This window comes from Melanerpes formicivorus, unplaced genomic scaffold, assembly GCF_026170545.1.
Source record: "Melanerpes formicivorus ecotype bairdi unplaced genomic scaffold, bMelFor1.0.p_v2 SCAF_24, whole genome shotgun sequence".
Lineage (NCBI taxonomy): Eukaryota > Metazoa > Chordata > Aves > Piciformes > Picidae > Melanerpes > Melanerpes formicivorus.
Window position 1 is genome coordinate 10,622,429 of NW_027142376.1, and position 27,389 is coordinate 10,649,817.

General features: G+C 43.2%; 1 protein-coding gene across 9 annotated transcripts in view; it reads left to right on the top strand.

Moving 5' to 3' along the window:
- Window positions 1–27,389, top strand: part of RBMS3 (RNA binding motif single stranded interacting protein 3) — a 929,122-nt gene that overhangs the window by 95,179 nt on the left and 806,554 nt on the right. The gene's annotated exons all lie outside the window — the stretch shown is intronic.

A 27,389-nucleotide genomic window follows, 5' to 3' on the forward strand; every position in this document is an offset into this window, starting at 1 on the left:
TGATGGCATTCTTAAGAAAGGGTCAAATTTTCATGCCTACGAATATTTGTCAACAAGTGTGAGCATACAAGGGAACAGGATGTTAGGGGTTGGAAGGGACCTCCAGAGATCATCGAGTCCAACCCCTCTGTGAGAACATGGTCACCTAGGGCAGGTGGCACAGGAGCAGTTCAGTCATGTTTTGCTTTCATTTTCTCTCTTTTGTGTTAGGCTATAACTTCCAACTGTCAGTCAGCCTTTTCATAATTGCTGCAGCATGCCAACCCCTTTAAAATTGCCACATGTCAACTGAAAGTATGCATATTGGGTCGGCTCACTTTACCCTACCTGTGTAGCTTCTGGGGACTTTGGTGGTTACTTTCGCTGACAATTCGGGCTCCTGGCAGGAAAGTCTCAGGTGTACTTGAGTCCAGGGGAGTCAAGTCAGTCCAGAAGCAGACCGTGAGAAGAATGGGTCTGGGAGGCAGATGTGCTGTTGAGCAGGAAGACTTTAATCCCTTCTTTCCTTGTCTGATATTTAGACAGTCAGGAAACAATTATAGTGTAGGCTGCGTGATCTCTGCCGGAATCTCCTCCTGAGAAGACCTGGCTACATAAGCAAAAGAATCTGTTTGCCCTAATGCATGCCCAAGTTTTTGACTAATGCCATCACTGTAGGATGTTAGCACCTTTCAAATATTGACAAAAAGATGAATGGGAGAGAGCTTACTCATGGCAAACCTTGTGTTAATGGTCATGTGCCAATGTGTGTCTGCTTTTGGCCTGTGTCCAGTGACCGGTTCCTGACTCTGAACCGGAGCTTTTACTGGCACTTTCTTGTGTCTGACATCCAATTTGGACCTGTGCTGCAGAGGAAAACAGTAGTAAGCTAGTAACAGAGTGCCCAATAGTAAGATGATGACAAGTCTTTTCCAGTCTTGTGTGAATGTTACTGAATGAGCAGTCAGCATGCTAGGGGCCAGTGAGCCAACAAATATATTCAGCGTTCCCACAAAATAGTCTTCAGAATAGTAGGAGGTGTGATTATGAAGGGGAGGCATTTGAAAGCTGTAGATAGTGGATTTTGGCAGGGGAAGTAAGCTGGCAGGAAGGCATTTTGAAGCTAAATGTGGCTCTGTATCAGCCTTTCTCACAGCAGCTTTGCCCATCCAGCTAGCATGTCCTGCTGGCAGGGAGCAGCCTGGGGCAGAAAGCTGCTGACATATTTCCCTGTGGGAAAAGAGGAATGAAAGTTACAGGGAACTGCCAAGTGGACAAACACATGGAGTGGACACAAAGAAATCTGAAGGGGCATCTCTGCCAGGACTGCAGCTACAGCAGTGGCCAGGACTGGATGTTTCTTTCTCAGCTGCTTTCACCGTGTGCGTGCGTGTGGTGCAAGTGAGGTCTGTGAGGCTGCATTATCAGACATGCTCTCCTTTTATATTAGCTGTATTATTTACCAATTTTGAAAATCATTCCGTGGGGGATAACTAGAGATCATGATGGGTCTAGTCAGCGTTCCAGGGAGTACAACAATTACCGTGTGAATAGAGGTGAACTTGACAGGCGCCTCGGTGGCTGCTCTCTCTAACCTAAGCATTAGCTTGCTTGTGTTTACGTGCACACCTCTTCTCTGTGATTAGCCTCAATGGAAACACCTTTGTGAGGGCCCCGTTGGCAGCAACAACTTAATAGGTGAAATGGAAGGCAGGAGGTGTTCAGTCCTTTTCATTTTAAAATAAAGTAAGGCAAAACACACAGTAAGTGAAGTCTTGATTTGCATGCAAATTTGTATGCCTGTGTAGTAGATCTTAATGCTAACATGGGAAATTACTTTCTTTCAATTCAGTGACCTGTATATTTGATTTTCAGAATTATTTTCTTCTCTGTAACTTTCCATAAGTTTCTATTGCAAAGCAGGGCCTCTAAATTCCATGTGAAATACTCAAGCACTTTGTAGACGGCTAGATAAGGATGTTGCTTTCTATTGGAAAGTACTTTTTATTAATATCCATTGGCAGCTTTTCAATTAATTCTTTTTTTTTCCCCCCCCCTCTGTCCAATGTGTTATTATGAGTATAACAATGAATGCTATCATTAAGAAATACCATGCATTTAGTAGCCATAATTTATAACTTTTATTCCACAAGCAAATGTGTATGTGCCTTTGGGTGCAGAAGCCAGCTTCCATTGGATTTTTGAATGTATCTGAGCCTTGGAATGGACAGGCAAATCTCCTTTGTTTAAACTTCAACAATGCCCTGGTGAGACCCCACCTGGAGTACTGTGTCCAGTTCTGGAGCCCCTATTACAAGAGGGATGTGGAGGTGCTGGAGCATGTCCAGAGAAGGGCCACAAGGATGATCAGAGGGCTGGAGCACCTCTCCTATGAGGACAGACTGAAGGAGTTGGGGCTGTTCAGTCTGCAGAAGAGAAGGCTCCGAGGTGACCTAATTGTGGCCTTCCAGTATCTGAAGGGGGCCTACAGGAAGGCTGGGGAAGGACTTCTCAGGATCTCAGGTAGTGATAGGACTAGGGGGAATGGAATGAAGCTGGAGGTGGGGAGATTCAGGCTGGATGTGAGGAGGAGGTTCTTCACCATGAGAATAGTGAAACCCTGGAATGGGTTGTCCAGGGAGGTGGTCGAGGCCCCGTCCCTGGAGGTGTTTAAGCCCAGGCTGGATGAGGCTCTGTCCAGCCTGATGTAGTGTGGGGTGTCCCTGCCCATGGCAGGGGGGTTGGAACTAGATGATCCTTGTGGTCCCTTCCAACCCTGAATGATACTATGATACTATGAATGCATGTATTTTATATATATATATTTAAATTGATTTTTATAGCAGATTTCATGATGTCTCTGTTGTGTTCTGGGTACAATAGGATGTCTCACTTGCAGCCAAATTAAGAATCTGTGGTTTAACATCCATTTGACTTTCCCAGGCAATAAGCTATCTCCTGTAAACGGAGGTGCTATCAAGGTAAAACGTGTTAAGTTAATTCTGTAACAAATCCCTGTGTTGCTGGTGGAAAATGTTTCAGAAGAATTACTCCTGGCTATGCATGGGAGGTTCATGAATATCAGGATAATGGAGATTACTATCTCTGAGGGGTCTGCTGAAACATACCCTTTCCCCCAGCACTGTCTGAATTCTTCCTGGAAGTCCTCGTGGATCAGAAAGTAGCTATGGTTTTAACTACATTTTCATTTGCTCTACTTTATCAAATTATATGATTTCATACTGACTTTAGGAATTTGGTGAAAAATCCTGTGTGGATACACATAATTCAGTTAAACCTAGCTAATAAAAATTTAATATGTACAGGCAATTTACGGGTTTAAGCTAAGATAACAGAGCAAGTTTTTAACTGTTTACCTAAATCAGGTTTTAAACAGACAAGGGAAAACTTTCATACAGTACAAGACTGAGGAGATTGGGACTGTTTTCCTTGGAGAGGAAATGAATCAGATGAATCAGAAGTGAGATGATAAAAGGTTACAGACAATGACGGTATAGGCTTTATAGAACAAGAAATGCTCTGCTGCTGCCAGGGAAGAACAAGGAGAAATCAGTGAAACTTTAAAGTGGCAAAGTCAAAAGCAAAATGAAATGCTTTGCCATGCACGTGCAGATGGAACTCCTTGGCTATCTCTGAGGACAAGAGTTTAATAGGACTCCAGAGGAAGAGAGCTTTATGTGCAGGTTAGGGTTAAGCTTGATTCAACTGAAGGAGGAAGTCTGAGTGAAGAAGAGCTCTGCAGCTGGATGGTGCCAGAGCATGCTAATGCTTAGAAAGCTAGGCTCTAATGTGTAGCTCACCTGTTTATGTAGGTAACAAAGGTACCCACCTGCAAAGGTAGGGATTAAAAAGGAAAAAGACTGGTGGAGAAGGTAAATGCCTCTTTGGTTTGAACTTCTCTGCTATTAGTGATGTCAGAAGGGCTGTTCCCCCTGTCTTTCCTATATGCAGCTGCTGGTGCAGCCTTTTGGTTGCAGGATTCGGGCTGGGTAGATCTCCAGTAGCAATTGGGTTTTTTCCAGTACAGATCACCACAGTTGTACTCATTTCCTTCCAAAAATTCATCATGTCTGGTTATGCCTTAATATCTATAACAAACTCTGTTACACTTTCATTAGTGTTTCTAAAGAGAAAATGTGGCAAATTTGTGAAGGTGACACTCTCTCCCACATAGTTGCATATCAGAAAGTACCTTTGTCTGATTACCAGAGTATGAAAAAGGACAGGGCTGGAGGACTTCCAGTGTTGCTTCATGCTTGGTCCTTAAGAAAGGAAATTCATCACAGGACAAGGTGCTTTGTTCATGGTTGTACCTGCAATTCAAATGGACTAGGGTCCCTTTGTAAATAAAGAAGCAGTGCAGACAGAGCAGGAAAACAAAGATGCCCTTCTGCTTCACTCTGGTGACTTTATACTCTTAGATGTACAAAGACACCTCTTGAACACAGTTTCTAGAGCTTAAATATTTTGCTGACAAAACAGAGGAGCCTGGAATCAGGCTTCTGAGTTCGATTTGTGAAGGCAACAGGAAAGACTGTGGAGTTAACCAGCCCTTCTGGGTTGGTCTCAGTTTAGCCTGGAGAGCTGTGTGCTGCACAGAACAGTCTGTAAAGTGACTTCTTTTTCATGTAGGTTCTTGCCCTTTCGTTTCTTACTGCTCTGGAGCAGACACGAAGGGTGTTTGTTGATGCCTCTTGGCTCTCCTTAGTCAGCAGCTGCTGCCTTGTTACCTGTGGAAGAAGTGTAATCATCTCCCCAGGTATGCAGCTAGGTTGTTCTGGGGTCCAGCTGTTACCTGAATCTTCCGTGTTGCTGCTGCAGCCTGCCCATCGTGGCAGCCCAAGAATGTGTACAGTATGCGATTTCTTTATCTCACATGCTCAGCTAACCGTGCCAGGTTGTTTAATCCACACACCAGTTCCCTCACTCTTTGCTGTTTATGAAGGAATGAGGTCACAAGTTAAGTCCAAGGGCATTTAATCATTAACTTTGTCCCTCTCATCTACCCTCACATACTGCCATCCTTACTCATGCCTACAGTTTCAGTAGATGAATTGTACTATGGTGAAAGGACCTGATCATAGAATCATTAAGGTTGGAAAAGACTTCAGAGATCATCAAGTCCAACCTGTCACCCAAGACCTCATGACTACTAAACCATGGCACCAATTGCCACGTCCAGTCCCTTTTTTGAATACCTCCAGGGACAGTGAATCCACCACCTCCCTGGGCAGCACATTCCAATGGCAAATCACTCTTTCTGGGGAGAACTTTCTCCTCACCTTGAGCCTAAATTTCCCCTTGCACAGCTTGAGACTGTGTCCTCTTGTTCTGGAGTGCAGATCTACCATTGCTCATTATCGTGGCTTGGTTTGCACATCAAGTCTTCCGTTAGTACTGTCATGAACTGTGTGCTCCACAGGGTTACAGGTTGTTGGGAATGACTCAGTCCTATTTAAAGGCTAAGAAGTACCCTCTGTGTACAGAGGATCTATTTTTGGTTTGTTTTGTTATTATTCTATTGTTCTTCGTTAATATGAGAGTCAGGCATTGGACAAGAAAAAGCCGAGATTAACTTTTTTTCTTACTGCTTCCTTGTCCTCTCTGTTTCTTCTAATCCTTCTGTGTGGAATTCTGAGGGGACAGCTTCATCAGACACGGTGAATTTGAGGTAGAGTTGCTGGGTCAGTGGGGGAAGAGAGCTGGTCAAAGGATCTTTCAAAAATATTTCATTTAAAACATTTCAGATCTGATCTGATTTCACTAAGTCAAAGGTGAGTTCTTGCAACTGCATCTGGACTAGTGGCAGGCTGAAGAGGAAGTTGCTGCTTGAAGTTATTTCTTGCAGAAAAACCTGATATTCTTGCACTCTGAAGTCCCAGCAGTAAATGGCACTTACCTCTTAGGTCCTCAGCAAAAAGCCTAGATGTTTGAAAACATCAGTTAGGTCTGGAAAGGCAGCTGGTTTCCCAGAGCACAGCGTCATTGCTGCCAACAGAGTGTTTAGCCCTCCTGGAGCCCTGGCCCCGAGAGACCTGACAACTCCTCGGTGAAAATGCCATGTTTCTCAGGCTTATGGCAGCTGCTAGCACAAATACCAGTTTCCCTCAGCCTCAGAGAAGTGGAGGGGAAACCTTGCTCCCAGAACAGCAGCCTGCAGTCTATCCCAGCTATATGGCACAGCATCTTTCAAAAGTGTATTCTGTTAGTTAAAATATTGCTTCAGGCTAGAGGAATTTGAAAGCAAACAAGTAATTCCTGATGAACATGAACTGCTCTCTCCTGGCTGCCTCCAAAGGGGAGCCTGAGAGCAGCTTTCCAGCTGTGTGGAGGAGCAACTTCTCCTGTTAAAGAGATACAGCAATGGATTTCTCTCCCCAGCTGGCACTTATTGCAGCTTGTGTTTATGGCTCTTCCCGGAGGAAGCAGAGCTCTTCAGAGGACTCCTGGCTAATAGCACAGTCTAATGGAAGCCCTCCCTGTGCTAGGTAATGCTGAAGATGGAACCAGGAGCATTGCAGTTGGTATTAGAAAGTCAGGTCCTGTAACTAAAAGCTGTAGTGATTAATTTCCTTCATGGATAGACTGCTGAGGCATGTGCAACAAACAGTGACTAGTGCTAGGACTAGGGGGAATGGAGCAAAGCTAGGAAGGGGTAGATTCAGTTTGGGTATTAGGAGAAAGTTCTTCACCATGAGGGTGGTGAGACACTGGAACATGTTGCCCAGGGAGATGGTGGAAGCCCCATCTGAGCAGCCTGAGCTAGTGTGAGGTGTCCCTGCCCATGGCAGGGGGGGTTGGAACTGGATGATCTTTGAGGTCCCTTCCAACCCTAACGATTCTGTGGTAAGTAACATTAAATAGTAAGATAAGACTTCTGTGCAAATACAGGTTTTAGAGAGGATGGTAGTTTTAGAAAAGTCTTTTTCTGAAGCTTACCTCTTGCATTTTTTTAAAATACTGTTTGTATGTTAAAATATACTGCAAGTGTCAGTATATGTCTTATATTTAGATCATAGAATCATAGAATTGTTAGGGTTGGGAGGGACCTCAAGGATTATGTAGTTCCAGCCCCCCTGCCATGGGCAGGAACTCCTCACACTAGCTTAGGTTGCTCAGAGCCACATCCAGCCTGGCCTTAAAAACCTCCAGGGATGGGGCCTCTACCACCTCCCTGGGCAACCTGTTCCAATTTAATGCTGTGGCTATAAAATAAGCCATTTAGAGTAATATGCACTTGGACTCCATTAATTTTGCGTGTTAGCCTAACATTTCTGCTGTAGCAAGGTTATTTTTATGTAAATAGAGAAGTTTAGATTGTAAAGTAAATGATTTCCATTCAGCATTCAGTGACTGAACTATATTTCTTTTTGACACCTTTGCAAAATATGTTGCAGAGGATTAGCAAAAACATCAGTCACTCGAACTTTTTGTGTTTAATTTCACACAGCTGTGCTAACTGAAAGAGGCAGTATTACGTTGGAGAAATACAATGTTTTCTTTGTTTGGGGAAGAGGATGTTACCTGTGATCTGCTTATTTGTGGTTAGGGGTGGTTATTTGGGATGCTAACATTTTTTTTGCAGCTGAAATTAATAAAGTTGAGACCCATTAACTAGAAGAAAATAACATGAAAGAGAAAAATGTGTGTTCTTGTGTAAAATCCCTCTGTAGTTAATAGTATGGCTATGATTAATTTTTTTGTAGCTGCCAAAAGGTAAAGTAGGTAGCTGGAAAATGCCTGTGTTTTCCAGCTCCCTAGGATACTAATAAGCATACTTCTGACATAAGCACTACATATAAAGCTTTTACCAACTCAGCCTGCTACTGATTTGACACTGCTGCCATCAAATCACAGGCCAGACCAATTGTGGTTAGGTGCTGTCACAGTAAATTTAACCCTCATCTGTTAGGGTAAGAGTGTAGGTGAAAAGCCGCTTCCAACATCAAAGTGGCCATTTATTGCTTTTATTTCCTCTAATTGGAAATGATAATCAATGAGAATAATTTATAAAACTTGTCCAGGGTAGTGATTCTCTACTTCAAATGACTTCTGCCTAAGGCACTGTAATTGCAATCAGGTTTGTGCCATATGATTGTAATGGGATTCAGAACATAATGATGTATGTGGTTAACTTGTGCACAGGACTTGGCAAATAGACCTGAGTGGGTTATTTCTCCAGTAGGTACTTAATTGTGTTTGACCTTTTATTTTGTTTTTAATCCAAGGATTTGAGGCCCATGTCGTGGGCCTGCTTAACAGTTCATCTGTGCTACAGTAGCAATTATTGTCTGTAGAAGTAAACTTCCTATTTTAAAGGTCATTATTTTTCTTTATGTGATACAGCTTAGCTTGCTATTAAAATAATTGAGAGCTGATTTATGAGGGAGGATGAAAAAGACTTGAAAATCTAACTCAATGATGTCTAGGAAGCAAGGTGCTGGAAGTCAGCCTCTTGGTGTTTTTGTGCGGGTTGTGTACCCGGGTGAAGTTGTTAGTCTTTGGTTTAAAGAGAGTGAAACTAGATCCTCTAGTCATCCTTTCTGGTCTTAAAGCACATAGAATCATAGAATCAACAAGGTTGGAAAAGAATAAACAAGGTTGGAAAAGACCTCAAAGATCATCAAGTCCAACCTGTCACCCAAGACCTCATGACTACTAGACCATGGCACCAAGTGCAACCTCCTCATCTAATTCCTCAAAACCTGAGGAGGATACAGTTCTTCTTCATGGGAAGAAATACTTTGCCCTGCAAACAAACCAATGAGGAAGGTGGGGGACAGCTTTGCTGTAATGCTTGGGGAGAATAAGGGGTGTTTGCGTGCTGATGGACCTCCAGTAACACAGTTGTGCCACTACATTGTTTTCTTGGGTCAGGGTGGAGTCTATGTCAGCCATCTCTTCTCACACACAGAGGCTGCTTTGCAGCGGTGTCACACCGCTGTGTTAGATTACTTTTTGCTCTGATGGAGGACACAGTCTGAAGCTGAACCAGGAGAGGTTTAGGCTGGATGTTAGGAAGAAGTTCTTCATAGAAAGAGTGATTGGCCATTGGAATGGGCTGCCCAGGGAGGTGGTGGAGTCACCATCCCTGGAGGTGTTTAGGAAGTGATTGGATGGGGCGCTTGGTGCCATGGCTTAGTTGATTAGATGGTGTTAGATGATAGGTTGGACTTGATGGTCGCAAAGGTCTTTTCCAACCTGGTTAATTCTATTCTATTCCAAAATGTTCTTAGTCCTGGCTCTTCTTTACACCATTTCTGACTCAGATTAATTTGAGTCACCTGTATGGGAGTTATTTTGACTTTACAACCATATTAGGGGCAGACTGCCGTTCATTAACTTTACGAAGCCTGTGCTATTGTGGACAAGGGTTTGTAGGGCTGAAACATTTCTCACTGATGAGATTGGTTCAACGATAATTGCCCTTATGGATCTGTTTTGGATTTGGCTGCTTCAGTTGCCAGCACAATTAGTTCTGCAGCATCTGGAAAATGGCTGTGCATCATATATTACCATCATAAGAATCCTTATTACAGTATATTATTTATCTCTATCAGTGCCCACTATTTATGCAGGCTTTCCAAAGTGTAAGATCTTTACTCTGAAAGTAATCACAAACTAAATAATCAGTAGCTTACCAGCATTTAGAAACTAGGCATTGCTGCCGACTAGCTCCATTGAGAATATTTGATAGCACGGCTCATAGTACATCAGTTAAGAGTTGCTGATGAGAACCCAACAGAGTAAGCCACAAAAGGGCAAGCAGTGGAGCCTCTTGGAGTATTTCAGTGCTGTAAAGCTCCATTTCTAAATTAGGAGAGTGTGCATTACCAGGTGTGGCAGTTTTAGGCTGGTGCCTGGGAAAATGTTTCACAGATTGAGTAGAAAAGTGGTAGAATGTAAATAAATTACCATTGGATGTAAAAGGGGAAAATAGTGAATAAGGTCTAAATAATCCCATTAGTCTGATATCTAACATAAAATTAGTTGTATAAATCAATTCTTTCTCTTTTTGGTTTCTTTCTCTCTAGCAGATACCAGCTGGTACTTTTGCTTGGCTGTCGCTGACGTTGGCTGCATTCTTCTTGTGGCTAAGCACTAGCAAGCTACTCTCCGCTCTTCTCTCTCTCTTTCACCTTGTACAGGGTGGGGGAAGGGAGCAGGAAGGGAGAAGCTATTAGTAGTCCCCTGGTTTTGTCCATGGGGGTTCTTGTGTTGTTTATAAATTGTGAATACATGTTAATATTGCATATTTTGCACATATTCATTGCATTCCACATTTATAGATTTTAGTGTGCTTGTAAATATAGCTTAATTTGCTTCCCATCTGAGTTGGTCTGGCAGTCTTATTTTGGGGAGTAATTTCAACCCACCACACCAGGCTTTCAACTTGTTACTGATCCAAAACTGAATGTTGCCCATTAAACACTATGAGACAGCATCATCTTTGCAAGGAAACCAATGATGAACTATGCAGGAGAAAGCAGTGTTTGCTCCTCAATTTAAGAAGGACATTGAGACACTTGAATGCATCCAGAGAAGAGCAGCAAGGCTGGTGAGAGGTCTCGAGCACAAGCTCTATGAGGAGAGGCTGAGGGAGCTGGGGTTGTTTAGCCTGGAGAAGAGGAGGCTCAGGGGAGACTTTATTGCTGTCTACAACTACCCAAAGGGTGGTTGTAGCCAGGAGGGAGCTGGTTTCTTCTCCCAGGCAACCAGCACCAGAACAAGAGGACACAGTCTCCAGCTGGCTGTTCCAGGGGAAGTTTAGGCTTGAGGTGAGGAGAAAGTTCTTCACAGAAAGAGAAATTGTCCATTGGAATGTGCTGCCCAGCGAGATGGTAGAGTCACTGTCCCTGGAGGTGTTCAGAAAAGGTTTGGCCATGGCACTTGGTGCCATGGTTTAGTTGTCATGAAATGTTAGGGATTAGGTAATAGGTTGGACTTGATGATCTCTGAGGTCTTTTCCAACCTTGTTGATTCTATGCTTCTTTGGCAGTTGAAAAATAGGTATCTGTTTGAACCTGTGCAGAAGCTGAAGTGTGAGAAAGGCAGAGGGAGACTGGTCAAAAGCAAAGGAGAATAACTGGCATCGAGCCTCAGTGAAAACGGGGTAACAACTGCAGTGCCTGTCTCCTATGCCTTTACTTTCATTAGACTTGTGTAACTGTAGCTGCTTGTGTGTGTAGCCATACCGAATGCAGTGATACCGAGATCTGTGATCCAGCACTCCCAAGCACCAGCAATAGTTAATAATTTTGTGTCATATTTTTTCTAGACACTGATCAGCGCTCCAAATTGTAAGAAACAAGTTCACAAAGTAAATAAGCTGCAGAATTCTGTTGCTTAGTCCATATATTGCAGTATGCAGGATCTTCTTTCGTTACCTCAAAGAAGAGTTCAAAGTGTCGTGTGAGGCACATTGTCTTTTGGATCTGTTTTAATTGTGTGTAAGATATTTCTGTGAATGGATGTGAGCTCTCTTCCCCTCAAGAATTCTGTGTAGATGGTTTTATGGCTGCTTAATTGATAATCAAGACTGAATCCTGTTTAGCAAGGCTGACTTGCCTGCTAGTAAACTCTCTTTCCGCATCAAACTGTATGGAGTACACAGAAGACCAAATTCCTGACCTGTGATAAAACTGACAACCTCTACCTTTTGCTGATACCTGTAAGTATAGCCTCTTTAATCATGGTCTAATTGAGGCTTTGATATTAGAAGGGAAGAGGAGAGTGTTAGAGCCTGAAGGGACATTTTATCCTAAAATGCCAAGAACACTTCCAGGGCTCCCATAGCACACAGAGAAAGATGAGTTATGTTCAGGAAAGAAAATTCAGCAGTTCTGCTAGACTTTGCAGTTCAAATAATGAATTAGGATCCCAATGATGAGTATGACTTAGCACTGATGAATGATTTATGAATGACTTCTGCTTTTTAGCTTGTGGAGGGATCTTCTTGTCAAGCTGTTTCTTATGCTCTGCTCGCCACCTTTCTTTAAGAGAAAATTGCAAGTGTAACAGAATACCCTGATTATTAGAACTGAAGCTTTAAGGGGAAAAAAAAGCTAATGTACTGAAAAGAAGGAATTTGGTCATGAGAGTTGCCAGGAATGTGCTTAAGGATTTCTTTGTTTGTTTTGTTTGCCTTGTTTGTTTGTTTGTTTCTAAACCTGTGTATCTCTAAATGCATAGCATTGATAGTAGAAAAGCCTTACTACTCTCTCATGTAATGTCCTCTGCTCCTCTTGTCTTCCCAGCCTGCTCCAGGTCTAACTGATAACTGCAGTAATGCTTTCTGCTAGAAGAGATTGCCACTTTCCAAATCTTGTTCTTAGTGTGCTGTCTAGTAATCAAATTCAGAATTGAAAGTAGCTTGCTTTCAGCAATGGGCATGCCCCAGGAGGTGTAGATTGTGATGAATGCATCAGTGGCTGGTCCCAACTCTCCACTGGTGTTGTGCTACTAAAGCAGTAACTTTCAGTGTAGTCTGAAGACTCCCAAGTTTATGTTGATTGCTTTTACAGGTGACCACTGTCTTCTCTCTACCACAAAAGGTAACTAAAACCCTGTTAAAGGCTACAAAGTTAAAAGGGAGCCTGCATGTACCCTGAGAAGGTTGTAGGAATCTGAAAAGGGAACAAAGGATATTGGGGTAGGTGAGTGGTTGGTTGAATGAAGTTGACCCATAAAATTGTCAAAATATTAAAAGAGGGATCTGTGATCTCATCCGTGGTGACTGCAATTGCCCTGGCAATGCATCTGTACAAAGAAGTATGCACGAGGAGATCCTGGCCATTTCAAGCAAAATGCAAATAATACCTAGCATTGTTTGTTTGAGGTAAGGGATTCATTATAGCTGTGTGCAAGTGATGTGGCAGGTTTCACTCTCCCAGACCTGGGGCTGTGACAAGTAATCTCACATCTTCTAGTTGTTCTGCAGCAATCACTAAGGTTGAGATTGCGGTTCAACATTATTCTTGCGAGGCTTAATGTTGAAAGACAGGTATTTCCAACTGCTACAGCATAAGTACCAACATTCCTGTTTGAAATGGATTACGTTTGGGCATGTAAGAATTTCATTTATGGCTGGTGTCTGAAGTGCTGCGTCTCATACTCTGTCTTCACAAATGTGGTGCATGTGTTTCAGGGCTGCAATGTGTATTAGTAGGGGTGGGAATTGTTTCTGTTGCCCATGAGCACACTGCATATGGCTTGGTAAAACCCAGCTGGAATTTTAATTACCTTGGCTAAAACACCACTAGGGTTTGAATTTAGTATGTAGTAGTACTGTGCCAAAGGGGTGGCTCTGCACCTATATAGAGTGTCACTGTAGTTCAGATGGGGTGGAAAAAGAGGTTCTTGGTGCACAGTACAAGGGCCCAGGTGAGAGTTAATGTAGAAGAGCTACAATTTACTCCTCCCTCAAGTGGATAAACCCTAGAGCAATTTGCTCTTTAGCCATAAGGCCAACAGAGACTCTTTTTCCTTGGATTCATCCTCATATTACGAACTGTAAATATTTCCTTTGACTTTAAATGCAACATTTCAAAGTTTGTTTGGTTTTTTTTTTCCCCCCTCATAATGTAAATGGATGCTTTCTTGTAGCTTAAATGGAGCCAGTCCTGATACTGCTTGCTTTGTATAAGCAATTTAGTATGAGACCTTTTTCTTCCTTGTGGTATGTTACTTTCTTTACTATCAGGAGGTTTTTCAAATTTTGTTTTAAAGTCAGTGAGTGCTTTCTCTTGAAACCCTGGTAGACTTGATGAGCAGTTTTTCTATGTAATTCTCAAAGCTCTAGTGCCACTTTCCCCCTGCCCTCATGATTTCAGTCCCAGTTTGGCCCACTGCATCACAAAAAGAAGCTCCAAGGATGCTGTAAGTTCTATTGGCATGCGTGCTCCCTTGAGAGATACTGTGCTGTTTCATCCAAGTCCCAGGGTATTCTGACACACATCTGCCAGGGAACTCCTCATCTGCAACATGCAAGATTAGATGATGTATGAAGCACTTGCATTTTCTTCCTTTTAAATACATTTCCTGAATACTAAATATCCCTTTCTATATCCATGCAGCTTACCTCTTTCATGTTGTTTTATAACAAGTGTCCACCATTAGCACAGTAACGGCTCAAAGTGACATCTTACATTGTATTGTCAAAGATCCATGTATTAATATTTCTGTACTACTGATGCTGTGATACACTGGAGTGATGTAATTTTGCCAGAGATTATTATTTTTATGTCAAAGATGCTCATATTCCATTTACGTACCAGACAGTGACACCAAAGCTACTGATGAATAGAATAGAATAGACTGACCAGGTTGGAAAAGACTTTCTAGATCATCAAGTCCAACCTGTCGCCCAACACCTCATGACTAACTAAACCAAGGCTTCAAGTGCCACATCCAAGCCTTTTTTGGGCACCTCCAGGGATGGGGACTCCACCACCTTCCTGGGCAGTACATTCCAATGGCTAATCACTCTTTCTGTGAAGAATTTCCTCCTAACATCCAGCCTAAACCTCCCCTGGTGCAGCTTGAGACTGTGTCCTCTTGTTCTGGTGCTGGTTGCCTGGGAGAAGAGACCAACCCCCAGCTGGCTACAACCTCCCTTCAAGTAGTTGTAGACAGCAATAAGGTCTCCCCTGAGCCTCCTCTTCTCCAGGCTAAGCAACCCCAGCTCCCTCAGCTGCTCCTCATAGGGCTTGTTCTCCAAACCCCTCCACAGATTTGTTGCCCTTCTCTGGACACATTCCAGCAACTCAACATCTTTACTCAACTGCAGGGCTCAGAACTGGACACACGACCTCAAGGTGTGGCTTAACCGGTGCTGAGTACAGGGTAGAATGACTTCCCTGTTCCTGCTGGCCGCACTATTCCTGATGCAGGCCAGGATGCCATTGGCCTTCTTGGCCACCTGGGCACACTGCTGGCTCATAGTGCTCTGTTAGGAAGTTTCTGTGAAGCAAAGTGACAAAAGTATGTAAAAGCACACCAAGGCTCAGAGCCCTTTGATTGCTTCCTTAATTGCTTGTAAGAAGGGGAATAAGGAAATCCATTCATGCAACTTTTCCCCATTGTGTATGTATTTATCTTAGAGTTGTTTAGGCCTGTCTTATGTCCTGTCTTCTAAGCTATGTGAGCTGGCAAAGGCCAGCATGCCAGTCTTAATTCTGCTTTATGATGCATCAAAACCCCTTTGTATAAGGATTAACTGTGTTTGCTCTCTATTTGCTATTCTGTCCCCCCACTGCTCAATAACTACCCCAAGCAGTTCGATAAGATGATGGAAAGCTTGTCTGGCTTCATTGTTGCGCTGCTCAGAATCTCTTGTATCCTCTGGCGAAATGTTATCTTATACTTTGTTACGGTAATAGCCCTCAGTGATTCGAAACAGGTTTTCTTTTGTCTCCTAGCCTAACAATGCACATAGGGGAGACTGTTTGTTCTCTTTCACCAGCTCGCCGCTGTTAACAAAAGCGACACTGGATCAGAAGAACGACTGGCTCTACACCCGGTATCTGTAGATTGTCATCCTCCTCCTGCATGATGATAAGTGAAGGGAGGCTGGGTGTGTGAATGAGCCAAATAATCTCGACTCTTTGCTTGCTCAGGAGGCTACAGACCTCCTTTTTCCTCTGACACAAGGCATGCTTCAGTGCATGATTACAAAAGATCACAGTGGCCCTTGCACATACGTGTGTGGTTGCAAGGTGTCCTTCTCGAGGTGCCCCACTTGTAAACCAGAGTCTATAAAATAGTTTAAAAAATGTTTATTTGAGGTGATAACTTCCTTTGACAATAGTGAACTTACAAGGTTTGCATGGGCATGACTAGACTTGGTGCCACGGTCTAGTCATGGGGTCTGTGTTGATAGGTTGGACTCGATGATCCTCGAGGTCCTTTCCAACCTAAGTGATACTGTGATACTGTGGCAGAAGCGCTTAGTCTGTACTCTGTTTACATATAAAATGTTGAATCTAGGAAAACATTTTATCAAGCCACCCCTTTTTCACTGCTTCTTGAAAATGATCACATTTTTTCAGTGTATAATTGCTGCTGAATCAGTGGATCATGCTGGTTTAACCTTCTTTGCTTCCTTTGGGGTGTCAGGGAGGAGAGATTTGGGAGAGGAGTTTGTTCTGGTTTTGCCAGAACATTTGTTACAGAAATTACTTGTTTTTAAATTAATAAGCTCAGCCCTGAGAAAACCCACTTCATCCTCAGGTTTTAGAAAGAAAATCAAAGGACTGAAGTCACAGATGGGAAAGAGGTAGAAGAAAGAAGGAAACAGCGCTTGGGAAACACCCCAGTGACCGGTTCTGGATTGTGCTTGGCCTGGGCTCAGATCTATAAGCTTGAGGAGGGCAGATTTAGACTGGCCACTAGGACGAAATTCTTTACAATGAGGGTGGTGAGATGCTGGAACAGGTTGCCCAGGGAGGTTGTGGATACAACCTGGAGGTATTCAAGGACAGACTGGATGAGGCATTGAGCAACCTAGTCCAGTGGAAGGTGTCCCTGCCCATGGTGGCAGGGTTGGAGCTAGATGATCATTAAGGGCTCTTCCAACCCATACTGTTCTACTAATCTATGAGGAATCTTCACTTTGTGTAAAGCCATCTCTCAACCCATGTTAGGAATACTCTCATTATAGAGTTGTAGGTTAACCTGACACTCTTCCATCATGAAGAAAATATGATTATGGTCATAGAGCCAGAAAGAGAGTGAGAGTAACTTGGAAGTTTTCTGGGTTTGGCTTCCATGATTGCTCTTTGTAAGAGATACAAGTCCAGGTAGAAACAGTGAAGAAAATCTACCTCAGCGTGCCTAGTGCTTAGGTCTGTCTCCTCAGAAATGAAAGCCTTGGGTCAATGTTCCTTCCCTGCCTAAAAGCAGCAACTTGTAATGAGGACTCTGTCAGAAATACTAGCACCTCATAAACAGGTGGCTGTCACTGCAGAAATCAGAATTTGTAAAGATTCCAATTTATAAAAATTCCAATGGCTTTCAGTTTTTGAGGGGTTTTAGTTGTTTTAGTGAGCCTTAGTTGTTTGCCAATTATTGCCTGAATTTCTCATGACTAATAGTGAGATCACAGTGCATGTAAAAGTCATGCAGTGAAACCTGTGTCCTCATCTCCTAAGTAGATCTTGACAGGCCTGATTGCAGTGCCTGCTAAAAAAGAAAAAGACATGAAATGATACTTTGGTGCACTGCAGCGTCTACATGGTGTTTGTCTTTCCATTCTCTGATCTGCCAAGGATGGCAAGTTCTTAACTCCAAGGACTACAGGATTCATAGAAAGGGAGCTGGGATTCTTTAGCCTGGAGAAGAGGAGGCTCAGGGGAGACCTTATTGCTGTCTGCAACTACTTGAAGGGTGGTTGTAGCCAGGAGGGGGTTGGTCTCTTCTCCCAGGCAATCAGCACCAGAACAAGTGGACACAGTCTCAAGCTCTGCCAGGGGAAGTTTAAGCTTGATGTGAGGAGAAAGTTCTTCACTGAGAGAGTTGTTAGCCATTGGAATGTGCTGTCAGGGAGGTGGTGGAGTCACCATCCCTGGAGGTGTTCAAGAGGGGATTGGATGTGGCACTTGGTGCCATGATTTAGTCATGAAGTCTGTGGTGGCAGGTTGGACTTGATGATCTTTGAGGTCTCTTCCAACCTTTGTGATTCTGTGTGAAACCCTAAACAGGAGTGAGGAGAATCAGTACATTCTGTAGTTGTTATAATGTGATTATTTGAGCATGTTCAGTTAAATTATTTATGGCTTTAAGTATTTTTGTGTGATTTCTGTCTGTATGGTGTTAATAATTTCAAAGGGTCAATGAAAAGTGCAATATTTTCTGTACTTCCATGCTGGCAGATGAGATTTCTGGTGGTATTTAGCTATGCAACAGCTTAATGCAACATAGGAAGAGGCTCTGTTCATGAAGGCCTGGAGGGACCTCCCAGACAGGCAGTTTCTCTAATATGCCTGTTGGTTTTCTGGTTTCTCTGATGAGATTTTTTCTTGTAATATGCATTTATAATGAAAATTATAACTTCTGTATATCTGCAGTAACTCTAGCAAACTGCCCTGTGGAGAGTGGCTTGTTCCACAGAGTTAAAATGTAAATGAGCTCATCTCTTTCTAATAGAATAAGTATTGTACTCCATAATTCTCACAGTACCTGGCTGAACTCTATCTTAAATAGCCACAACTCTTAGTGTTTTCTGCAGAAGGTTTGCTGGAACATCATGGAGTAGGACCATTGGAATGAGCAGCCCAGGGAGGTGGGGGAGTTGCCATCACTGGAGGTGTTTAGGAGGAAACTTCATGGGGTGCTTGGTGCCATGGGTTAGTTGATTAGATGGTGTTGGATGATGGGTTGGACACAATGATCTCATAGGTCTCTTCCAACCTGGTCTGGTCTGGTCTGGTCTGGTCTATTCTATTCTATTCTATTCTATTCTATTCTATTCTATTCTATTCTATTCTATTCTATTCTATTCTATTCTATTCTATTCTATTCTATTCTATTCTATTCTATTCTATTCTATTCTATTCTATTCTATTCTATTCACGCATGGCTTGCCTGCTGGTGAATTCTGACTAACCAGTTGACTTCAATGACAAACAAATGAACACCTTCACATCTTGTTTCAAAGGGGTAGGCTAGACCAGTGGTAGGTTGGATAGTACTGTGATGCTGTTGCTGGTTGTATTTAGGAAGACTACATTATGGGGCAGCACTGTCAATTTATGCTTCCCCTTTAACATTCTAAGGTGATTGGAAACAGTAGGTTACTGTCTTCTGTTGATGAAAATCTGAGTGGCTGTGGGGAAAACTGCTTCCCTCTCTCTCATCTGTGTCAGTAACTGATTTATTTATTTGGATTGTGGAGTTGGAATTGATTTTGTTTATGTGCTTTAAGCTCCTGTGAAGCAGTGACAAACATGCTGATACCTCGGTAAGATCAACAGATCTAATTATCTGAAGTCATTGCACTAAGTGACCTCTCATCTTCCAAGTCTTAAACATTGGTTATCTGTTCTAAAAAAGGTCTCTGAGAGGAAGGTGACCTGCCCCCAAAAGAAAGTTTCCTAGGAATGTGGGGAAGGAGTAAATATTAATTGACTTTTTATTTTTGCCTTAAATGTTTCTCTCTTTGTCTTCATCATACTAGCTAAACCGAGAAGGTTCTATGTACCCTTTCCAACCAGCTTTGGGAAACTCTTTCTTAACTGTGCTGTTTAAGGCTGCAATAGAACATGCTAAAAAGCTGTGGAGATCAGCCTCTCCCAAGTTTACAGAAAAATACAGTTTAATGAGAATTTTTGCTTTAATAATGCATAAGGCTCTTTTCCTTGAGTCACAGACGAATCAAGTGGCACTTCCAGTAGTGCTGCTCCATTGGGCTTCTGATTAGTAGGAGCCTCAGTTAATGTGAAAGCATACACAGAGTCTTCAGATGCTCAACTGCTGTGCAGTACAGAAGCAGTATGTCTGTTTTCAGGCAATGTTAATCACCTGTGCTCTAAGGTCAGCTGTGTATGGATTAATGCAGCAAGAGCCAGGGTAGAACTGGATCATGACAATACTTAGGCCTAATTATCTATTATTAATTCATGCCTCTATTGACTATCAGGGGACTTGTTTACACATATGAGCAGCTAGGATCAGGACCTAATTGTGCTGGGGGACTGTATTTGGGGGTAGAAGGGAGAAAGCCTATATGGAGCACTAAAAAAAGAATGGAATTAAATTTGCTTGTTGACATTGTTACTTCGAAAAAGTGAGTAATGTTGAAAGCTACCTCAAGCAAGTTACTACCCTCCCCTCTGGAAACATCAGCTGCTGGCTGGCCCTGGAGTGTGTCCCTGGAAGGACACTGTTACAGAGCTTTGGAAGTGTTTTAACATAAGACTGGATGAGGCACTTGGCGCCATGGTTTAGTTGCTTAGATGGTGTTGGGTGATAGGTTGGACTTTGGAATAAACCTTTAGAATAAACCAAACCAGGTTGGAAGAGACCTTCAAGATCATCGTGTCCAACCCATCAACCAATCCAACCCACCCAAACAGCTAACCCATGGCACCAAGCACCCCATCAAGTCTCCTTCTGAACACCTTCAATGACGGCGACTCCACCACCTCCCCAGGCAGCCCATTCCATAGCGCAATCACTCTTTCTGTATAGAACTTCTTCCTAACATCCAACCTGAACCTCCCCTGGCACAGCCTGAGACTGTGTCCTCTTGTTCTGGTACTGGGTGCCTGGGAGAAGAGACCATCATCAGCCTGTCTACAACCTCCCTTCAGGTAGTTGTAGAGCGTGATAAGGTCACCCCTGAGTCTCCTCCTCTCCAGGCTGAGCAACCCCAGCTCCCTCAGCCTCTCCACATAGGGCTTGTGTTCCAAACCCCTCACCAACTTTGTTGCTCTTCTCTGGACTCGTTCCAGCAAGTCAACCTCCTTCCTAAACTGAGGGGCCCAGAACTGGACACAGGACTCGAGGTGTGGCCTAACCAGTGCGGTGTACAGGGGCAGAATGACCTCCCTGCTCCTGCTGGCCACACTGTTCTTGATGCATCTCAAAGGTCTTTTCCAACCTGGTTAATTCTGTATTCTTTTTGCAAATGTTTAACACACAGTTGTTCCAATAGCTTATGTTAGCTAATACTTAATATTTTATTAAAACAAATTTTAATTAAAAAAAAGAACACAACAAAACAACAAACTATGGGAGAGAGGCTGTAAACCCAGATCTTTTTACATGCAATAGAATAGAATAGAATAGAATTTCTGATTTTGGTTACCAACCAGCAGAGCACTTGCACCTACTTTTAATAGTTGTTTTATTGTAGTTTGTCCCACTTTGGAAACTGAAAGCCATATGTTTCAAGGTGATTTCTGTATGAACCTCTGGCTAGCATAAACGTGGGTTCAGTCATTAAACATCTTCAGTCTATTAAAGAACTCAAATTGTATCCCTTTGGATAAAATTTATACATATACCAAACACTTTTCTGTTCTGTTACTTGCTATATGGAGAGGTCAGGCAGTCAGTTTCAAGACAGACAGATAATAATTCATGGGTTTAAGGCCTGATGGGATGGAAGTCTTGGCATTTTTAGGCTGGATGTTAGGAAGAAGTTCTATACAGAGAGAGTGATTGCCCATTGGAATGGGCTGCCCGGGGAGGTGGTGGAGTCACCATCATTGGAGGTGTTCAGGAGGAGACTTGCTGGGGTGCTTGGTGCCATGGTTTAGTTGTTTAGGTGGGTTGGATTGGTTGATGGGTTGGACATGGTGATCTTGAAGGTCGCTTCCAACCTGGTCTGGTCTATTCCTATTCTATTCCTATTCCATTCCATTCCATTCCATTCCATTCTTTTGCATAGTGATTAGGTAGTAGTGATTGTAATAGTACAGAGATTTTCTTTTTGCTAGTTCTGAACTTTCATTTCTAACTGGGAGTCAGCAAGTCGAATCTTCTAGCTCTGTCTTTAGTGGATATTAGCACACTGAAAATACCTCCTTAGATATTGCTGTGGTTGATCTGGGGTTTCATTAGGCATTTCTGAAAAGTAGGCTACTTTTCTTTCCAGAAAAGAAGAGAAAAGAAAAGAAAAGAATGATTTGTGTATAATGGTGGTTTCAGGGGGAAGAAAAAGTACAATGTAATATACCAAACAACCTCACTACTGTTTATATTCCTCAACCCTGGGAGAGAATTAGCAGTAGTAGGCAGGCATGCCTTGGCTCTCCTGCACAGGGTTGGGTGTTGACTGGCCAAACTCCTCTGCCCTGGATTTCCAGTAATGCTCCCAGGCATCAATTTCATGCTCCATGTGTGTCAATACCGATCCAAGGAAAACAGTTTGTCCCCGTGGCAGAAAGCATTCTTGAGAAGCTTTTCATTGTGTAGGCTTCATGCTTTTGTTTTGACAATGTGTCTTCTCACACTGTCATGTTCTCAAGTCCTTGTTGGCTTCAAGACACTTATGTAAGGAGTATGGAACTGAAATAAATGGGGAGGCCCAAGCTAGTCCTGACTTGATCAGTCACAGAAACACATCCTAGTCTTGCAAGGAAAGCTTGTCTGAGATCGTCCTTTTCACTTCCCTGAGTAAATGCATGTTTCTCCAATGGGGACAGGAAGTTTGGGTATGTCCACACCTCCTTTTGTGACCAGTGCTGGCTGGGAACAAGAAAAGGTCCTTGGCGTATCATCTCTTGCGATGAATTGTTCTGGATACAGAGGAGCAGGAAGAGGGGTTACTTTACAAAGGTAAAGTTTTTGACCCTTTAGGGTTGGGTGACTTCCCGCTGCATTTTCCTTGGGGCTGTGGTGAATGCTCTCATGCTTTTGCTTGGGAATCCAAACCACCAGGCAGGAGTAACTTACTGGAATTAATCTTCAACTGTTGCAGTCCAGTATTCAACCATTATTGTGGCTTATCAGAGTGAGGCAGTGTAACCGTGGTGGTCTTGCAACGCTGTGCATTGCACAAGTGACATTTCCTAACACGAGGCAATGTTTGTTCTTCTGTGAAAGGCATTCTAACATCTTTTCTTCAAACTGCCAGGCTGAATGGCTTGTGCTGACCCAACAGCACACCTGTGCTGAGTGGGAAATTTCAAGAAGCAGTATCTGAAGGGGGAAGGAGAAGTAATGGAAATGCCAGAATCTCTCCTGGAGGTAATTAAACTTGTGAGGTATTACAGACTTAGCGAAAACTGTCGCTGTGTTTGTCAGCCATGCAAGCTGCGTAGGAAGCAGCTTCCCATGCAAGCTGGGAAGGAAATGGAGCTGGGGTCTGAAGGAAGTGATCCTTCCAGGAAACAAATGACTGGATAGTTCTCAGAGCAGCAGGTGAGGCAGGGTCATGTCTCCAGATGTGCCAGATTTACTTTGTGCTTTGAACTGGAAAATGTTGTGCACATTCATGAAGGATGACAGTGATTAAGAATTTTTTTTCAGCCCTTTTACTGAAGGGCAATGGTTTTTTGTTCCCATACAGGTGACTTGTGTTGCAGGAGATTATGTTGCACCGTTCTCCTCTTCCAACTCACCTCGCAGGTTGCATGGGAATCTGGGGCACATTCTTCTGGAGGTTTGTTTTTCTCATCTGTAATGACACTTACAGAATTCATTTAGCACAGGTTTTTAAAGTAACTGACAGAAGGTGCCATGCAAAAGCTGAAATCACTGTGGTTTAAATGAAGTCATGAATGAATCCCAGAACAATACTGGATGTGCTTGTTCATGAGAAGGAATGCTTTCCTGAGTCAATGAGGCTTTTACCTTAGTGTACAAGTGATCATCTTGTATGATATTAGGACTAAAAATCTCTTTCAGGAGGAGGCTGTACTGTTGAATATGGCCATAACTGTTTCTCAAGCATGTAAATTCTCCCTGTTATCATCTCCTCCTCAGTACAAGGACTTTATGCAAGGACAAGGCACAGATTTCCCAGCAAGTAAAAGCGTTCAGGGTTTCCTAATTCTCTTTGAGATTCAGTTGAAGGTGGATGAGTACAGGGTGATACACTGTAGACATGGGTCCAGGTGTAGGTAACTAAATCTAGTATTTTAAAATAAACCCACATTGAAAGGAGCAGGAGATGTGAGAGACACAAGAGAAGAAGTTGCTCCCTGCCAATTCACTTTAAAAACAAACCAAAGAAACATGCACCACTGTGAGTTGTTAGACAGGCTGCAGCTCTTTCTTTCCATGACAACAATCAGGGCCACTTGGGATAGCAGAGTAGCTGGTGGCCACTAAACATATTCTGCACAGGCTGGCATGAAGGAGTATCAATCTGCTTTATGATTTGCTTCACAGATATCTGACAGAAACCTTGGGGTTTGGCTCAGCCACACAAAGTCCCCTGATCATGGTTTTTCTTCTGATCTGTCTCTGCTTGAACTTTGTTATTTTCTGCCATGTTGATTTGTTTCCAGTATACCTCAGGCCTGAGCTTCTTTCCAAAGATGCCTCAGCCAACTGGCACCCCTTGGTAGAGTCTCAGCATTTCTTTTGTGACTCTTGCCCATAATTCTGCAGTATATTGACTCCTTGCAATGGTTTAACTTTGCCAAACTTCAGTGTCATGCTTGTGAACGATCTGAGTTTCCCTGGCTCTCAGATCCCATTTCTCATCCATTCCTGTTCAGCCTCTTCAGGAATTAGGAGCTGAGGGAGGCTTTTCCACACCTACATACTATTCCCCCTCTATTTTTCCTGAAACTTTACAAGCCAAACACTTTTGTCCCTACTACATTTGGTTCTGAAAACTTTCTCTTCCATGTTCCTTAGACCTTGGCTGGCAAAGAAAATATCCGTGCTTTTATTTTAGAGGTCTGGATCTGGCAGCATTGAACACACTGGAATTGCAGTTCTAGGGGAAATCCCCCCCAAACCCAGGCTGGAGCCAACCTGCTGGGTTGGGAGCCTTGAGGGAAGGACTGAAATTGCCTAAGCAGCTAATCTGCTAAAACAACTGAAAACCAAATACGTCTTTATTGGCAGATTTTGAACTGGAGTTTTTCTTTTCCATTCTGTTTGAGGACTTAGACCTCAAGCCAGGGAAAAGGTGATATCCCTTCTCCTTGATATGTATTTTTCCCACTGCTTTTCCCTCCCATTTACCCTCTGCTCCAATTCAACTTCATACAATAGAATAGAATAAACCAGGTTGGAAGAGACCTTCAAGATCATCGCATCCAACCTATCACCCAACACCACCTAATCAACTAACCCATGTAACCAAGCACCCTGTCAAGTCTTCTCCTGAACACCTCCAGTGATGGCAACTCCACCACCTCCCCGGGCAGTCCATTCCAATGAGCAATCACTCTCTCTGTGTAAAACTTCCTCCTGACCTCCAGCCTGAACTTCCCCTGGCGCAGCCTGAGACTGTGTCCTCTTGTTCTGGTGCTGGCTGCCTGGGAGAAGAGACCAACCTCTGCCTGTTTACAACCCCCCTTCAGGTAGTTGTAGAGAGCAAGAAGGTCGCCCCTGAGTCTCCTCCTCTCCAGGCTAAGCAGCCCCAGCTCCCTCAGTCTCTCCTCATAGGGCTTGTGTTCCAAGCCCCTCACTAACTTCATTGCCCTTCTCTGGACTCGTTCCAGCAAGTCAACATCCTTCCTAAACTGAGGGGCCCAGAACTAAACCCAGTAAACCCAGTTCATTAGCTGTTTTGTGTCATTTCACCTTCATTTACTCCAAAGAAATTATATGAACCCTGGCACAGCTGCCCCCCACCACTGACCAGGGCTGGTAAGGGGAGGACTGCGCCCTAACACAAACTTCTTGCTGGAATGGGAGCACGCTCAAGGGATCACTCAGGCTTACAGAGCCCAGTTGACTGAGGGTAGAATCATAGAATCAACAAGGTTGGAAAAGACCTCAAAGATCATCAAGTCCAACCTGTCACCCAAGACCTCATGCCTACTAGACCATGGCACCAAGTGCCACGTCCAATCCCCTCCCAAACACCTCCAGGGACGATGACTCCACACCACCTCCCACAGAGTGTTGTGCTGCTGAAAAATACAGAACAGAGTTGAGTGTGCTGTTGTCTTTTAACTTCCTAACCATCAGTCCATTTAAAATACTCTGCCTTTTTTGTTTGTTGGGTTTTTTTTTAAATACCTTATTTGAACAAAATAATATTGCTGGAGGTGTTGTAAGCAGGAAGAAGATAAGTTGTTTGATGCTGCACATGGCACAAATCTCTGGGTATATTTTGGGTCAGCACGAGTTCAGGCAGTGAGGTCTAAATAGCTGCTGAAATGGCACTATTTATCATTGTGTGAGAAAGGAGGTTTTGGTTGTGAGACCAATTTGTCCATGATCTATGTACCTTTTGAAGTCACAGTGCTTTATTTACTTAGCAGAACAGAGGTTTAGGTATAAACTTAGCTATATATGTATTTTTAGCACACTCTGAGTTTCAGACTATCCATATATTGTGGTAATATTATCCTAAAGCATGAAGATATGGAAAAGCTGTAAAACAAAGCAAAATATCTGAGACTATATTTGACCTTATTGCTCTCTACAACTACCTGAAGGGGGGTTGTAAACAGGCAGAGGTTGGTCTCTTCTCCCAGGCAGCCAGCACCAGAACAAGAGGACACAGTCTCAGGCTGCGCCAGGGGAAGTTCAGGCTGGAGGTCAGGAGGAAGTTTTACACAGAGAGAGTGATTGCCCATTGGAATGGGCTGCCCGGGGAGGTGGTGGAGTCGCCGTCACTGGAGGTGTTCAGGAGGAGACTTGACAGGGTGCTTGGTTGCATGGGTTAGTTGATTAGGTGGTGTTGGATGATAGGTTGGATGCGATGATCTTGAAGGTCTCTTCCAACCTGGTTTATTCTAGTCTAAAGTAATACCTTTGTGTAACTCCTACCTGTCATTGACTATTTCCTTGTGCTGTCAGATTGGTATAGAACTTTATGGCATACTTTCCTTGAGGAAAGGCTTTTTTAAGCTCATATGAAGCATCCTGCACTTGCCATAGGCCAACAAAATTGACATGTGGTCAGTTGACGTGAATCAACTGGTGTGTAACAGTTTGTAAATCAAAGTCCTAACTACAATCATATGTTGTCGTATCACTGGCTACTGGCAATGGTCTGATATGCAGATTTTGGATTAAAACAGTTTAAGACTACAATTCATTGAGTGTACAAAAATATGGTCAGTTGATCTACTTCAGAATGCAGACTAGGTGAGCTTTTTGACAGTTTCAAAGAAAAAGGGGGGGGAAGTGTGGCTTCTTTTTGATAATGGCTTGTGCCATGTGATGTCATCACAAATTAAAATGGAAGCACTTTCCCATCACATTTAATAGCAGAGAAATTAAAGATAGAGAAGAAGGGGGAAGTGATTAGCACAGCAGAATGAAGGAGGATTTAAACATACAGAATAATTACCAGAAGAGAATGTACTTGCATGAAAGATGAGTGGAGCAGAAGATGGGAATTACGAGTTGCATGGCTACAGAGGCAGCTGGTCATGAAGAGAAGATAGCAAAGAATGTAATTGGTAGTGGTTCTGAGGTTTGGCCTTCCTGTTTTTAAAGGGCACTGTTGAAAGAAGCTTTTAAGAGTGTTGCAGGATTGTCTTATTGCTGCCATTTATATGCACTACTCGGCAGCAGCTTTCCGTATGTGCTGGAAGTGGGACTGGGGATGGCACACCAGAGATTCCTGCAGCATCCAACAGGACAGGAGACTAGAAGCTTAAATGATTACTGTGGCTGAGAAGAAGGAGAATGTATCAGCATGTTTGGGAAGAATTCCAGATGAAAGGGAAAGCTCTTCCCTCTGTGTCAGTGTCTGCCCTTTATAATACTCGATCTGGATCAGGGGCTTGAGGCTGGAAGAGGGG